Source organism: Triticum dicoccoides, chromosome 5A (assembly GCF_002162155.2).
Source record: "Triticum dicoccoides isolate Atlit2015 ecotype Zavitan chromosome 5A, WEW_v2.0, whole genome shotgun sequence".
Lineage (NCBI taxonomy): Eukaryota > Viridiplantae > Streptophyta > Magnoliopsida > Poales > Poaceae > Triticum > Triticum dicoccoides.
The window spans coordinates 132,045,790-132,063,368 of NC_041388.1; positions in this window are offsets into that span (position 1 = coordinate 132,045,790).

The window sequence follows — 17,579 nt, forward strand, 5'->3', positions numbered from 1 at the left end:
AGATTGACCGGAGTGTGACGAGTAGATCTATCAAGAGTTTTAAGTGCGAATCATCTTCATCTACATTGCAGGCAAGTTCACACTTTGATCATACCTTTCCTACAACCCAGTTTTATTGCATTAGATCAATCCTCACACATTGCATGATTAGGATCTAATTAAATTGTGGGATGGGAAGTAGATGAGGTAGTACCTATTACCTGTATTACTATGAAACCTTTGGGAGTTACTTCTACGTTTGCTTATTATGCCATGCTATGCTAGTAGACGTGGATTGGGTGAGTGATATCCATGACAGATGTGAGTTGATAATTTTAATGGTTTATCTAAGGTGGCAACTTAAACACACATCTGGGTGGATTGAGGCACCTGATGTCTATCAGGACTTGCCTGTTTTTTTGGACCGCCACCCAGGCTCAAAGGGATCATAATATAATTCATGCTAGAAACTTCCATGTGCAGCCACATGCTACTATGGGCTCTGGCATAGTTGACTAAGTTGTGCGAACTCTTACGGGGTGGACTAGCAGATGTAGGGGATGTAGGTGTACCGGTCTACCCCACATGTAAGGTGCTAGTGCTTCTGAAAGACTATGTCTCGGTCATCCGTTTCTCAAACACCATGTAGTGCGAGAAACCAAACGGAGGCGATCGAGTCATGTGGGGAAAAGTGCGCAAACCTCTGCAGAGTGTACAAACTAATCATGATTAGCCGTGTCCCCAGTTATGGACAACTTGAGTATCTAGTACTTGAATATCATTGTGAATCTCAACATGTTACTTCTAACTAATGTTGTTGGGTTTTAATTATTTTTAATTGGGATTGAGAATGTTGTCAACCATTCTCAATGTTTCACAACCACCATGATAGTTAAATAAACTTATTCCTTTGCAGTAGGGAAAAATTGGCTTTACACAAAAACCTTATAACCATAGAGCTTTTCCACCAGCCAAATATGCATGTAGTGATAGCCATTGTTCATCATTCTCTATGGTGTGAATTTGCCAGTACATTCAATGTATTGACCCTCTATGGCTGCAATGTCTCATGTTGCAGGAGTATCTTACGACGACTAAGTGATACGTTAGGGTTACGATTTCTACACTCAACTTTGCCGTTGGTGTTGATGGGAATCCACAACCTTGTTGCTTCCGCTATATGGATTGAGGTAATAGTATTTACGTTACTTTATACATGTGATTTACCTTTGTTATAAATCCTTCGAGTACTGTGTGTGTCAGCATACTGATCCAGGGATGACACATAAGCACAGAGACTTGATCCATTCGGGTCGGGTCGCTACAAATGTACAAACTTAGCCCCCGTTTCAAATTTCTACTACATCACAACAACATTAGTCTGTTGGGGATAGGATGATAATATCGCATACACCGAATATTTGCCGACGAGAGTTTGTTTTTGGCGCCCACCGTGTATGAATACGAATCGGGGAGGGAGTCGTTTTCGGCCGAGGACACACTGTGTTTTGGCGCCCACCGTGTATGAATCCGGGTGAGAGGCGGTTACGTCACGTTTGGGTGAAATTACAAACCTACCACTATCGAAACCTATAGAAATCCAACAGATAGGCTTTGCGTGGCAGGGATAGGCAGCAGTGATTTCCATCTCGCGGATTTTGGTTTCGGGCGGTTACTGCAACTTTCCCCGCTTCGTTCAAATTTTTCAGAGTGCACGTTTACCGCGCCAACTCAATTCGAATCCCGTTTGTATTCTATTTTTTCGGGCGGGATCCATTTTCAATTGGAATTACATTCTATATACATCATTTTTTATATATACTTTCAAAAGCACAACAAAGAATTCAGCTCCTTTATATGTATAATATGATTTACAAATACAACGATCTCGAAATCTTAAGGTTGAATTCAAAAAAATTTAACCAAATTATGTTCTACTAAAATGTATGGATCAGTAATATCTACATATTAAATAACATAGATGTGCGTGAATTCATATGAGTATGCATGTTTGATAGATCAATTTTGGTTCGAGTATGGATTACATCTATCATCATCTCGAATTCAAATATTTGAATCCATTTTTTGTTCACTCCTTTCACGCCCATCTCTCTCGCATGCATGCTCCTTCAGGTAGCTATCACTCTCTTTTCTCCAACTCACCCGCACGCTCACTTCATGTTTCTCCTATCCTCGCAAACATGGTCTCCCGACGTCTCCCTTGAGAAGTGTCACACTCTCCCTATCATTATACATTACACGGTTTTCATTATCTCTCACGTCTCTACTATTCTCTGGCACTCGGTACCTAAGCTTTCTTTTTCACTGCCACACACATAGTCTCCACTCGTCTTTCACTTTGTGTCAGGACCCCGATTACAAGTCACATCGATCTAGCCAGTAACACCTCATATCACATTGCGGCCTCACGCACGGTATCCCCACGGGTGTCCTTACCATGGCCCGGGACCGTTTGCGCCTTTTGGCTCACGTATATGATAGTGTCGCTAGCATCCATATAACAGAGAACCCGGGCCGACATGGCTAGTCGTGAACCCAAAGTGGCACAGACCTATGGAGACAGGCATACATGAATCACATCGAGCATGTCGGTCATCAGCGTGTGAATCCGGACTGTAGCACTGGGCTAACAGGACTCCAGGGAACCCGGGCTGTAGCAGGCTAGGCAGGACTCCGGATGTCACCGCATGACATTTCCTCGAAGGGACAGACATAGGAACGAAGTGAAACACATGCCGGCCAGTCAAGTGTCCTGAGCAGTAGTGCTAGGCTAGCAGGACTCCGGTGAACCGGGCTGTAGCGGACTACCATGGCTCGAGGAGCACTAGACTACATTTCCCCATAAGAGAGGCTGCCAAGGATAAACAACTAGATTGTCGGATCCCACACATACCAAGCATTTCAATCATACACACAATATGCTCGATATGTGCAAATACAACATGGCATCACAACAAAAATCTACAACTCAAGTACTTTATTTAAAGGCTCTAGAGAGCCATACATAACAAGTTCATACAGGTAGGGGTCACATGACCCGACACTCAAGTCATACAAGCATACAAGCACATGGGAAGCAAATAGTCTGAGTACAGACACTAGAAAGAAAGAAGGCTTGTCGAAGCCTGTCTATCTACATAGGGCCCTCCATGGCCAGGGTCACCACCTGGGTGGCAAGTTACTCATCGACGTCGAGGTCTACATAAAACCCATCAGAGAGGTACTCAGCAAGTCTTACATCAGAACCTACTATACATGCTCATTCTCAAGAAGGTGGTGGAGTTATTGCAGCAAGCCATCTTTGACTTGGCTAAGCTATCCTACGAGACACCACTAGTAAAATATTTTCCGCACACGAGTCCACTAATCACCAACACAATACTCCACCAGGAATCCTCCCTCGTCATCCTATGAGAGAGCCATCCTCGGTACTCACACTTATCTTGAGTCTTTTAGTAGTAACCATTAACTTGTCTATGAATTGTATAGGCAACCAAGTAGTCCTTTACCGCGGACGCGGCTATTCGAATAGATGATGTTAACCCTGCAGGGGTGTACTTCTTCATACACGCTCTCACCACTTACCGTCGTTTACACGACATGTACTCGGCAACCTTCAAGCGGAAGCCCAACGAGGGTGTCGTCCACGGCCTACCTAAACACTCAAGTCTCTAGTCCAGGTTTATCGCCTATCCAGGTTCCATCCGCAGGGAGTCCGGCCGAGGTTTCCACATACGGCCCCGAACGATGTGAAAAGGGTTCCCGAGACACCAAACGGGTGACTCGGTACACCGTGCCACGGTGTATCTACCGCATCATAGCCCACCCCTAGGGTCAGCGCTACGCACGGCCTCCAACACATAACCTACAAACACCAGAAACTATTTCCAACTCCTGGACAGAGTACTAGGGTGATTAGGAAGCCGAGAGGGTCAATTAAGGATCCCAATGCATGGTAGTAGCTGATTCTTAAAATCACACATACAGATCTCAGTTCTTAGGGACGTCCTCAATGAAACAACCCACCATGTACTCCTACATGGCCTCTCATCGATACCTTTACGAAATCATGTTCAACACATCTCTCACATTACCGACATAATCATTTCACTCTAGCCCATCACCCAGATGAACCAGACCTGACACAACTCTAAGCATAGCAGGCATAGCAAGGTAGGAAACACAAACATGGCTCAATCAGCTCCTACACATGCTATTGGGTTTCATCTAGTTACTGTGGCAATGACATGTCATGCAGAGGATAAGGGTTCAACTACCGTAGCACACAGCAGTTTGAAACGTTGTTGTCTTAATGCAGTCAATGAGAGCAGAGGCGAGAACACGGGATTGTATCGATATGATCAATGGGGCTGCTTGCCTGATGGAGTGGTAGTAGGGTACTGCCCTTCAGTTGGATACTCGGAGATATCCTCGAAGGCAGAACCTACCACGAAAGACACACAGAATATAATCAACACATGGCAATATGCAACAACATGATGCATGCTATGACATGGCAAAATGATGTGTCCTGCCTAATGCAATGTGAAACAAGTTGATATGGGTCCATTTGAATCAAAGATTCAAATGAAAGCTTAAGTTCTTATGCATAATAAGTGTATTAGCTTGTTTCACCTAAACAGCAAGGTTAAAGTGTTTTGTCGTGCATGAAACCATTACAGATGGAAAGATTGAATTTTTCTAATCATTTTCATATATAATTTGTTTGATTTGGAGCTATGGTTGATTTTCTATGATTTTTAGAAGTTTTGGCTATTTTCTGGAATTTCCTATATAAGAATAAATCCAGAAATTAGTTATTGCGTCAGCAGTGCGTCAGGGTGACATCAGCGGTTTAAGGCGCCAGCCCAGGTCAAACCTGACTGGTGGGACCCATCTATCAGTGTCTCAGCTAACTAACAGAATTAAGTTAGTACTAACTAAACTGTCAGTGGGCCTGGGCCCGCATGTTAGTGACCTAAACTAACTAAAATTAGTTAGCGCCAACCCTAGGTTAATTAGCAGAGGGGGGCCCACTTGTCATAGACTTAGGGGGAGTCAACCTGGGCCCACCCAGTCAGAGTCAACGGGTCAAACCTGCCGACGTTGGTCCACGGCTCGACGCCGGCGACGACAGACGCGGCGGAGAGCATCGGGTTTTGCCCACAGTCGACCAAATCGACTGCGGTTTGGTCCTACGCGTAGCTGGGGCTCGCGCGCATCTGGTAGGCCAAGCGAGAGGAGCTGGGGTGGTCGGAAAAGGCGCCGGCGACGAGTTTGGCGGCGGCCGGAGCTCGGCTTCGTGTGAGTGTGGCGCCAGAGCAAGCATGCGAGCGTGTAGAGGGGCTAGGCGGCCTCCTGGAGGCACCAGGAGTGCGATGTGGTGCAAGGGCGCGGGTGGTTCGAGCTCGGGTCACGGCGGCGATAAAGCCGGGCGGCGGCGGGTTTCGGTCACCGGCGAAGCGGCAGCTACGGTGTGCAAACGAGAAAACGGAGAGGCGGAGGAGGAGCAGCAGCTCACAGCGGTTGCAGCAGGCGTCGAAGCGGGCTCAGGGAAGCTCGGGAGGTGGCAAATCGTCGGCGATGATCTCCGGTGGCCGACGAGGGGAACGACAGTGGTGGCGGCGTTGCAGCGCGTCCGGGGCCTCGTGGCTCATCGAGGAGGTCGAGGGAGATGCGGCGGAGCTCGTGGATACGGTGGGGCGGCACGGGGACGACGGTGGCTACGGCTACGACGGCAAGACGGCGGCGGCTGCATCGGCCATGGTATTGGGGGAGCGAGGGAGAGAGCAGGGGGAGGAGTGGGGTGTCCAGGGGGATGGGGTGGCGCTGCGGAGGCGTTTCGAGGCGTCGCGCTGGCGCAGGCGAGGGCAGGCACGCGGGGAGGTGGCGTGGCGAGCTCGGCGGCATCGCGGTGTCCCTCCTCTGCCTACTGGCAGAGGTAGGTGATGACTGGCACATGCCAGATGGGCCGGGCCAGCCAGGTTAGTGGCCTCTGGCCTTTCTCTCTCTCTCTCTCTCTCTCTCTCTCTCTCTCTCTCTCTCTTTTCTAATTTGTTTCTCTTTTTCTATTTTTCTGTAACTTTAGGGCTTTAATAAAAATAGTTAGGCACTTACAAAAATCCTGAAAATAATCATAGGCTCTGTTTAGATTATTTCCAACAGCCCACACTTATTTCCAGAATTATTTGAGCATTTAAAATAGTTTATAGTATTTAAATGCCCAAATTCAAATACTTATGATTTAGTTCAAAAAATCCAGAATGTCCTAGAAAAGAGTGCACCATTTTTGCCAGGGGTTTTAGCCCAATCCAGAAATGATGAACATTTTGTGAAGGGTATTTTGGGTTCATTGAAACCAATTTTAGTAAACCCTAGTTGGTTTAAGGGGGTGCTGGGGGTTTTGTTATCCCCATTTCATCTTTCTGGGAGAATTAAACATGATGCAAACACTCTAATGCATGAACTTGCTAGGGTGTGACACTTTGTCTTTCTCTCTATGGGATTCTCTCACACACCCTATATGTCTCTACATATGACTCATACCACTAAAATTACTGTCTCTCTCTCTATCCTATAGACACAACATTTGTTGCGGTCTCCTTTTCGTCTCCATCCCAGACTGACATTATTCATTTGTTTACCGATCACACAACCCCGACTACCGTCTCCTCTCTCTTACAGACACACACACAACTCTGGCTTCCACTCCCCTTCCCGACTACCGTCTCTCTCTGACACACACAAAACTCTTGCTTTCGCACCCCGACTCGTATTTCTCTCACAAACATTTATCGACTAGCTAGCCTCTAGATAGTTTTATACACCCGCACACTCGTGCTTCCACCATCACATACATGTCTCTCCCGCTCCTTGTATCTATGTAGATTTTTCTTCCCTTCTTGAGACACGCCCTCTCGATCATGCACACACACACTATCGCCTCATTTTAAGCTGATACCTATCGCACACACACTCCTTATGTCTTTGTCACACATGCACTCCATCCTCCTCCACTATCCCTCTCTCTCTCACACACATGGGCTTTTTGCAACAACTAGCAAGATGCCCATGCGTTGCACGGAACATCAAGATGCATTTGTATGAGTAGTTTATCTTGTGGGGGAAAAGGATGAACGAGGGAAGGCCTTATTTGCAAATGTGGAGAGGGGTGTGGGTATCTTTTTGCAAAATTGCCATAGTTTCCTTCCCATCTGTCAGATATAGATCGGACGGCCTATATTGCAGGATGGCAGGCACACGATCATCACCGACAATGCTTTTTATAAGAGTAGGGATAAAAAATAGAGTTGGTGATGATGGTGGGCCTACCATCCTGCAATGTAGGTCATCCGATTTATATCTGACGGATAGGAAGGAAAATATGGCAATTTACCCGCACTCTTCACCACATTTGCAGATAAGGCCTTCCCTCGTTCATCCTTTTCTCCCACAAGATCTTGATGTTCCGTGCAACGCATGGGCATCTTGCTAGTAAGAGTAGAAATTAAACATATACCACATCACGAATCTTGAAACCAACAACATTCCTCCCTTATCTGATCAAAACTGGCAAAGGAATATATTTTGAGTGAAACATAACATATTTTTAGTGATATACGTATTTCAAAACTAGACTTTTTTTCTATCAAATCGGTGAATATGTATTAATCTACTTTGATCGTGTGGCAACGCATTGGCACATTGCTAGTAGTTATTATAATTTTTTGGACACCAGACAAACGGTGGAGTACATATACGAAGAGAAGTGGTGCACGCACGCAGTCAGCCTCTCGCTGTCTTGCACACATGAGTGTTAAGTAAAGGCGACGTTAACAAATAAACCCTAAAACCCTAGGTGCACGATTGCTGCATTCGCGGGTACCGGGTACATGGTGGAGCACCTTTGTATGAATAGTTAGCTCGCATGATAATTTGATCCGTAGGAGTTGATGGTCGGGACCACAGGTGAAGGACTTGGAGCGCGGTGGCTTGCCATTTGCCACAGATCGAGTAGCCACGTTTAAAATATCGTTCTTTTAGCGGGGTTAATTTAATCTGCATGCATGACTCTCCTCCCCCACGCTCGTCCAATCCGTTGTGACCAGCAATATTTCCACCCCTTCGCTCCCCCGTAATTTACTCCAACAAATATGCCCACGTAGTTGTTACTTAACTGCAGGTGCATTGGGTCACTGACATATGGGCCCAACAGGGGTCTGGCCCACATGTCAGTGACACAACTGGACCTGTAGTTAAGTCAGTGCAGCTTAGTCCATATCTTAAATAGGTGTGCCATTGCTCACTATAAATAATGCGCCTCCCATGACATCGCTATCTCCTCCCCCTCACGTTCACATTCATCGCTATCTCCTCCCCTCCCTCTCACGTCGACCACCATGGCATCGCCCCTCCCAAGCCCTAGGAGCCCCTCGCTGCACCGCGTGGACAATCACGCATCACCATTCCGTTCCTCGCCGCCACTAGTCGAGGAGGACGCGTCGGCATTCCACTCTTCGCCACAATGCGACGCGTCGCCGTTCCATTCCTCGCCGCCACTAGGCGAGGAGGACGCGTCGGCGTTCCGCTCCTCGCTGCGACGCGTCGAGGTGGACGCGTCGGCGTTCCCAATCTCGCCAGCACGCGCGCCGGAGGACGCTTCGGCTCCCCGCTGCGAGGAGAACGCCACACCGCCTGCCGAGCCCCCAGCCTTGAGGAGCTTTGGAAAGAAATGGATGTCGCCTTGTGGGAGGCTTTGCCTCCAGCAGAGTGCGCCAAAATAGAGGCAGAGAAGAAGGCCGAGGAAGAGAAGCGCACCGCAAAACAAGCTGCCTGGGAGGCCTATGTCACGTCCGAGAGAGTCACGCGATTGGCTCTACGGCAGAAGGCTCGTGCCAGGGCCGTGAGGGTGGCGCAGGACGCCCGTGCTGACGCCCTGAGTGTAGTCGGGCCCAAGCGCCTCATCTACGCTTGGCGGTACATGGACCGGGTGCACGCTTCTAGCGAGGAGGAGTACCTGTTGGCACCAGATCACCACACCGGTGAGATCGCGCTCGCCCGCCGGCAAGCCGCCAATCAGCACCTCGCGAGTTGCGAGGCTGAGGAAGAGGCGTTGTGTCGTTGCGTTCTGAAACGGCCGCGCACCAGGGCACTCGTGGCGCGCCGCAAGCGCTCCTGCGAGCGCCGTGGCTTTTAGGAGGAGTATAATTTTTGTTTCGTAAGGCGATCTCATTAGTTTTGGGACGCAAATGATAAATCCCAAACGTTCAGGAATTTTTAGCGTCCTTAATTAAGTATGTAAAAGGGAAAGTTTGGAAACCTTGTGTATTCATACGCATTTTGGAAGTACATGCATATAGCACAAACTTTACTATATACTATCGCACTACACGTCTCTCTCGATATATGCTTGTAGACTGTGCTACTCCCTCCGTCCAGGTCAATAAGTCATCTTTGGTTGTGCACCATGACCAAGAAGGAGGGAAGACTTATACACCTAGACGGAGGGAGTACTACTATTACTTATGTACTCCCTCCGTCCGGGTTTATTAGGCCTCTCAGCATCACAAGCATGTCCCCTTTTATAAGGCCCTGCGTTGGAAAGGTGCATGCATGCAACCATTTCATTGGTTGTATTGAAAGCTATTGTTGTTGGTGCCATGGCTGAAAAGTTAATACACTTCATGTGTGCTTTTTCATTGGCTGCATGCATGTGAGATAGTGCATTGGGAGTGGAATGGAAGAATTAATGTGAGCAAATTACTATGTGTCTTGCTCTAAGAGAAGTTGTCTTTAGGCCTAATAAACCCGAACAGAGGGAGTACGTGCAAATGCACGTTACATTACGATGCGGTTTTTGTAAAAATAGAAAAATAGCACTAGTCAAGCTTGTGAAACGACTCAATGCAAAACAAATGCAAAAATGCTCATTTGATTGTTTACTTTTAGCTTCCTTCTGTGTGGTTATTTCTCTGTCGTACTTTGTACGGAGTATATCACTGGTTGGAAAGGCATGCAAATTCCCAAACCGCTTCCTACACCCTGTATCAAATGTTTGCCTAACAAGTTGTGCCATGCAATTGGAATTCCAACTTGAGTACTACTACTAGTAGGAGTACCAAGGGTCAGTTCTTTTAGGCTTCTAGATTAGTAATCCCATAACTACTACCTCCGTCCTGGTTTATTGGTCCCCATTGTAATCTGTGTCAAATTTTGATCATAAATTTAACTAATGAAATGTTAGTGCATGTCACATGCACTACTCCATCCGTCTAGGTGAGTAAGTCATCTTAGGCTGTGCACTGTGACCAAGGAGGAGGAGAAAATGAGAAACGTTAATGTTTATTTGCTAATTAATAGTATTGCATGCAATGAACTAACCATTGAATGTCGTGTTTGATATCTCAAGTCATTAAAAGCATGCACACTCTTTATCTCTTATTGGTTGATATGTCGAGAAACAAGAAACGAGGTAGAAGTTAATGCACCGCGCCTAAGTGTTTTGGGATTATTTGGTTTTCGTAAGATGACTTACACACCTAGACGGAGGGATTACAATGGTGATGAATAAACTAGTTAAATCTTTGGTCAAAATTTGGCACAAATTACAATGGTGAGGAATAAACCAGGACGGAGTAGTAGTTTAGAAGCCCAAATAAATGAGTGAGGCGCCTTATTGTTACTCTCCACTGTGACTAGTCTTGTGGGAAAAGCTAGGGAACCCGCCAAAAGAACTGGCCCTAGGAGTAGTAGCTAGGGATCGAGTGTGCGAGATGGACCGAAGAAAGTAAATGCAGAGAGATGAAATGCAAAAAAGACGGAGGGATGTGATGGTTGCTTGTCCGTTTATTTTACCAGGCCACTTATTACTGGGAGTGGTTGGGTTTTGTGATATGACGGCTTTACTGCCGCGCCACGAGCGGGGTGAGAGGTGAGACTCCCGTGCAGCGCCGCTCTCTACACTTGTACTACATCAGTCGTGGTTTATTAGTCCCCCATTGAATTTGACTGAAGATTTAACTGACAAAATGTTAGTGCATGTCAACAAAAACTATATCGTTGGATTCGTATTTGAACATAGTTTTGAATGATATAATTTTAGGTGACATGCATCAGCATTTATCGTACTATATATAATGTTAGTTCAATTTTTGGTCGTACTAATCTATAGTAGTAAGGTGCCCAAAACTTGCATCCAAAACTTGTGAAGAAATAACACTTATTGTGCTTTGCAAGAAATGATCTTTAAGACTTAGTTTTTGAGTATCGATTGTTATACATGTTGGCTAGAAATGACATGCCACTTTCTTATAGTCAACAGTTGGTTATACTATTAAGTAATATTAACCATGCCCTTATACACCTAGATGGAGGGATTAAATTAGGATGACTTGCAAGCGGGCAGAGGAGATGTAAGAAATGGCTCATCGTAAGTCTTTCACCAGTACTATAGTAAAAATTCATACATGGAAGATTCTAGACTAAACCATAAACGGATACACTTTTATTCATGTGTGATACTCCAATAGAGTAAGATCCTGCATGGAAGTCTCCACATGCTTAGACAGCGGATTACATTGAGCGAAGACTAATGATCAACATTTAACTTGATAATGCGTATGTCCAGGTGAACCTCCTTGGAGTCCCCGTGCACCGCGTCGGCGGGTAAAGGATGCCATGGGTTTTCCAAGTCCACATTGGCGGGATAGTCCCAGCTCCCCAGAGTCCAAGTCCGTTCGATGAGGCTGGTGTCGCCGCCCACGCGACCCGGAGGGGTAGTAACACTGACTACGCACCCGTACATCGGCCTCGTGTCAGTGTCAGCGTCAGCGGCGTCGCCCCTGACGCACATTACAGAGACGGGGCGGCGGCCTGCGCGGGCCTTGCCGGTGCCCATGATCAAGAGGAAGACGTTGTCGTCCTCCTCCGAGACTAGCAGGCGGCGGTGATCCTCGAGCGACTCCGGCATGGTGAACGGGGAGCACGTCTCGTACTTGATGTTCTCCTCCAAGGGCCAGCAGTGACCGCTGCACGCGTCCGTGAGGTGATGCACCATGTCCGGCGGTGAGCCACAAAACGGCATCGGGCACTCATAGCAGTGGACGAAGGGCTCCTTGGAGGCATCGACTAGGCCATCCATGAAACGGGAGTGGCTGTAGGGGACGTTGCGCCAGTTGAATATATGAGCAAGTTACTACGAGATTTAATCCGAATAAGCACAGAATAAATCATGAATTCTACCATGATTTCAAACAGGAAGGACAGGAACACATACGGTGCAACGGGAGCAGCACCGTTGGCGTTGAGGTTGTCACCCATGTCCAAACACCACGTAGACACGGTCTTTGAGCACGGTTCGTAGTCGTTCCACGCTCGAGCATTGAAGTTTGTAACTATTTTAGATTAGAATATACTACTCCTCCGGTGCTAGTAGTAGAGCAGAGTCCTGCTCTACTACTCTACTCAAGCAAGTTAGGGCATAGCACTGTAGGGAGTACCAGTATGGTGATCACTCAAGCAAGTTGTCTGGCATCGACATGACCCTACGCTGCTGGTATGTGTCTCGTAAGTCAAGCGACGTGTTGTAGTCATCATCACCTGTCCACTTCCCGCAGCACATATTCGCTTCTCCATCTTTGTCCGCACATAATCTCGTCCAATCTTCCATCCCCGCTAAGGCGCTTCCCCCCTTGTCCGAAACCCAAGCACTAACAATGGCAGAACCGAGCAGCGTCCGCCGAAAGAGTGGCTGGAATTCGCTCCCCACAGAGGTAATCAAGCTCATTGTTTCGCGCGTGGACAATCTCAGTACCATGCCGCTCACCGCATGCTCGTCCGGGCTGTACCGTGTACTCAAAGCCCTCAGGCCGGAGCTTTTTAAGCCAGCTCCTTGCTTGCTGATGCTGCCTGATCTTCAGAAATAGCGTGTCACGCAGCATAACGATCGTAGGGTGGCGAGCATCAACCCCCTTGACTGCGATCCGACCCCTGTCAGCCTCAACTACATTAACGGTATGTACTGGGTTGGCATGAACACGTCTTGGATGGTGCTCGTCGATGGTCGCGGTAGCTGGATGCTTGTGGATGCTCGTGGAGGTCTTCACTCTTCTGGCATGCTTACTGCTTCTGTTGCACCCCCAGCCCTGGTTGTTGCTGCTGTTGTTTTCAATGTACAATCAGTAGTATATTTCGTATGTTGTTTGAATAAATGTGTTGTTAGAACGACAAACACAATGTTTTGTAAGTCGTTGCACGGTTCGATCCTTTAGTGCCCTATACCGTACGTAGCGCATGCTACTTTTTGTACGTAACACATTTTCCACTTGTTGATAACATGCAACCCACTAATGAATGCCCAATAGAGAAGCCCATAATTAACTGGAAGGGAGGCTCTCACATGAATCCGGCCCAGGTACATGCTCATGGTCCCCTAAACATAAATAAGTAAATAAATAAAGCTAAATGCTCATGCACCAGTTCTTTGGGAAAATAGGTAGCCCAGTATTTCATTTTGAAGAATACCCAAGCTAGGCCTATTTGTTTTCTCCGAATTACTGGGCTGCAAATCTTTCAAGAAGAGGAGGGATGCATTCCGGCCTGGCTTAAGAGTATGGTCAATGTCTGTTAAAAGTAATATCAAAAGGGGTTGAAAATTCCAAAAAAAATATAGCAAATGGGATATAAGTTTCTTTTTTTATTTTTGTTCTTCACTGATATCTTATACGTAATTCATTGGATTTAACATGACATAGTACTAATTTATTTTTAAATTTGTTTTAGTATGGCTATTAATTTTTGGATTAAGAATATTTCGTTCCCTAGCAAAAATTTGCGATTTTTTTCAAAATTTCCCACATATTTAGTTAATTTTTTTACCCTGGTATTGACCAGAAAATGGCCAGAAATTCTAAAAAAGGAAAACGGGCTGCAATAAGTTCCATATGAATTAGAAAATGAGTAAAAATAATAGCAAATGGGCTGTACACGCCACATATTTCGAGGCTGACTTGTTTACGCAAGGCTTTGTCAGTGAACACACGATTCTAGCAGCAGTGACTGTTGGATGTCCATCCAACGGCCGACGTGCTTCCTCAATCTCTGATGTTCCTGCTCCAGCCGCCTAAACTAGCATCGGTGGGACTGCCTGCTCCCTCCTCTTGTGGCCCGTTGTGATGCCGCGCAGGCTTCCCCGGCCCACCCTACTCCCTCCGCTCGCCTGGCCGCACGCAATCAATTGCCTCCTTATTATGCGAAAAAAATGATTCCTCCCACTGACATCTGGGGCGCACCGGTTGGGAAGCTGACCTGTGGGCCTACTAAGTTGACGCGTACACATGGCTTGTCAACTTAGTCAACAAACGATTCTAGCAGCAGAAACCGTTGGATTTGAATCGAACGGTCCTCCTGCTTCTTCAATCGCTGCTCTTCTTGCACCAGGCGCCCAAACCAGCGCCGGGGAGACCGCCTGCTCCTGCCTCTAGTGGCCGGTTGTGCTGCCGTTGAGGCCTCATCGCCCCCTACTACTCCCACCGCTAGCCAGGCCCTGCGGCGACGGCAGCCTCACACCGCAGCCGAACTAGTGAACCCTCGTACTCCTCTCTGCGTGGGCATCCAATGCCGCGTCTTCCCCGGCTCTGCGGCGTCCCCTTCCTAGGCCTCGCCGTCGTCCAGCACCTTGGTGCTCTCGGCGCGGCGTGGTCAACGTGGTCAACGACATTCCATCGGAAGAGTACTGTACGTGGAGAGGCTGACAGCTGGGTCCACAGCCACAGCCCAGTTTTTTTGTGATTTGCCAAGTAAGTCACTTTGTCAGGCCTGTTAGGCTGCAAATCTTTCAAGACGAGGAGAGCTTTCATTCGGCTGGCTGAGAAAATGGCCCATCAGTAATGAGAAATGGGATGTACATTTTTAAAACACATCATACTGGCAATTAGTTTCAAATATCTTTTTTTTTCATTTCAAGATTTTAAATTACATTAATTTTTATGCATGGAGAATTTGTTGGATTTTATATTGATATACATTTATTTATAAAATCAGTTTCAATGTGAGTCGAAATTTCGGGATTAAAAATAGTTCGGACCGCACCGAAATATGCAAAATTTCATATAATTTTTTAACCGTGGCACAATATGGGCTGTAATGCTAACAAAAAGAATATGGGCTCTAAAAAACCTTAATAATTAGCAAATGGGCTGTAAATTATTAGAAATAATGGCAGATGGGTTGTATGTTGTTTTCCACGGATTTGAGGCTTTCCTAAAAAAAGGTTGACGCACAAGCAGTGACTGTTGGATGGCCATCCAACGGCCGTCGTGCTTCTTCAATCTCTGCTCTTCCTGCTCCAGCCGCTCAAACAAGCGCCGGCGGGACTGCCTGCTCCCTCCTCCCCGCGGCCGGCTCTGCTGCCGCGCAGGCCTCACCGCCCCACCGTACTCCCATCGCTGGCCTAGCCATCCCTCTACTCACCCACACCTGCTGTTATTCTCTAGCGATGGTAGACGAACCAGTAAACCATCATAAAGTCATACTCCCCTCCGCGTGGGAAACAACTGCCGAGTCTTCCCTACCTCCGTGTCGTTCCCTTCCTCGGCCTCGCCGTCGTCCACCACCCTGGTGCTCTCCGCGCGGCCTGGTCAACGTGGTCAACGACCGACATGCATCTGAAGTGGACTGTACGTGGAGAGGCCGACAGCTGGGTCCATGGCTGCACGCAAGGAAATGCCTCCTTATTACGCGCAAAATAATGATTCCTCCACCTGACATCAGGGACCCACCGAAAGGGCCTCTGTATTTCGCGAAAAAATGTTACCGCCGCTGATAGCTCGGACCCACCGGCTATATCTTCGCACGCAAGGAAGTGCCTCCTTATTACGCACAAAAAAATGAATACTCCCCTATTAGCTGGGACCTAGTATAGTGGCAGGCTGAATTGTGGGCCTACTAAGTTGACAGGGACGGAGGGCTTTGTTAACTTAGTCAATATGCACGATTCTAGCTCCAGTGACCGTACGATGTCCATCCAACGGCCGTAGTGCTTCTTCAACCTCTGGTCTTCTTGCTCCAGCCACCCAAACCAGCGCCGATCGTGCATCGTGCTCCTGCCTCCCGTGGCCGGCTGCGATGCGGCGGAGGCCTCACCGCCCCCTACTACTCCCACCGCTGGCCAGGCCATCCCTCTACTCACCCACACCCCCTGTTATTCTGCGGCGACGGCAGCCTCACACCGCAGCGAAACAGTGAACCCTCGTACTCCTCTACGCGTGGGCATCCACTGTCGCGTCTTCCCCGGCCCCGCGCCGTCCCCTTCCTAGGCCTCGCTGTCGTCCACCGCCCTGGTGCTTTCGGCGCGGCGTGGTTAACATGTTCAAGGAACTGCTTCCATCGGACGTGGACTGTACGTGGAGAGGCTGACAGCTGGGTCCACGGCTGTAGCAAGGAAGTGCCTCCTTATTACGTGCAAAATAATTATTCCTCCACCTGACAGCGGGGACCCACCGAACGGGCCACCGTATTTCGCAAAAAAACGTTTCCCCTTGACTGCTGGGACCCACCAGCTACATCTTCGCACGCAAGGAAGTGCCTGACAGTCGGGACCCACCTGGTCGAAGTGTACGTAGTGTTGTCATTCTGGTGGCGAACGTGTACGTACATATATATTGGTGGATGTAGAGGCGCGCACGTAGCATGTACATGTACGTACAGCGGCCAGGGTGCAAGAAAGAAAATACGGCCACGTATGTGTACATACGGGCGGGGTCTTGAACGCCTACTCGTGCATACGTACGGCCAGGGCTCGTTTACATGGCTGGGTCGGAACGGAGAAACATCTCGCCCTCGTGTTCATGGGGAGGCAACGGAATGCGTCATGTTCAATGGGAGGAAACGAAATGCATCGTGTTCATCGGGAGGCAACGGAATGCGTCGTGTTCATCGGGAGGCAACGGAATGCGTCGGAGCCAACCGGCTGGGTCGGAACGGAATGCGTGGCTGTGTTCATCGGGAGGGCTTGGACGGAACAGGCGATGGACACGAGGCCTGGCGTACCGCAGAACGGAGGAAACGGCCTTGTGTTTGACCGGCCACGTTCGAAACGGGATCCTGTTCATCGGGAGGGGTCTGGCATACCGCAAAACGGAGGAAACGGACCTCCTAAGGTCGAAACGGGGGTCCTGTTGATCGGGAGGGGTGTGGCGTACCGCAAAACGGAGGAAACGGACCTCCTACAGTCGAAATGGGGGTCCTGTTGATTGGGAGGGGTGTGGCATACCGCAAAACGGACGAAACGGACCTCCTACGGATGAAACGGGGGTCCTGTTCATCGGGAGGGGTGTGGTGTACCGCAAAACGGGACTCCATGGGATACTGTTCATCTCCACCGTCGACCTCCTCCAGCCTCCACGGGCTACCGTCGACCTCCTCCTGCCTCCACGGGCTCCTGTTCATCCAGCCTCCACCGTGCGCTACTCCACCGACTACTGTTCAACCACCCCTCCACGGGCACCCCTCCACCGTCTACTGTTCATCCAGCCCTCCACACCACGGGGCCATGTTCATCCAGAGGCAACACCACCGCTCAC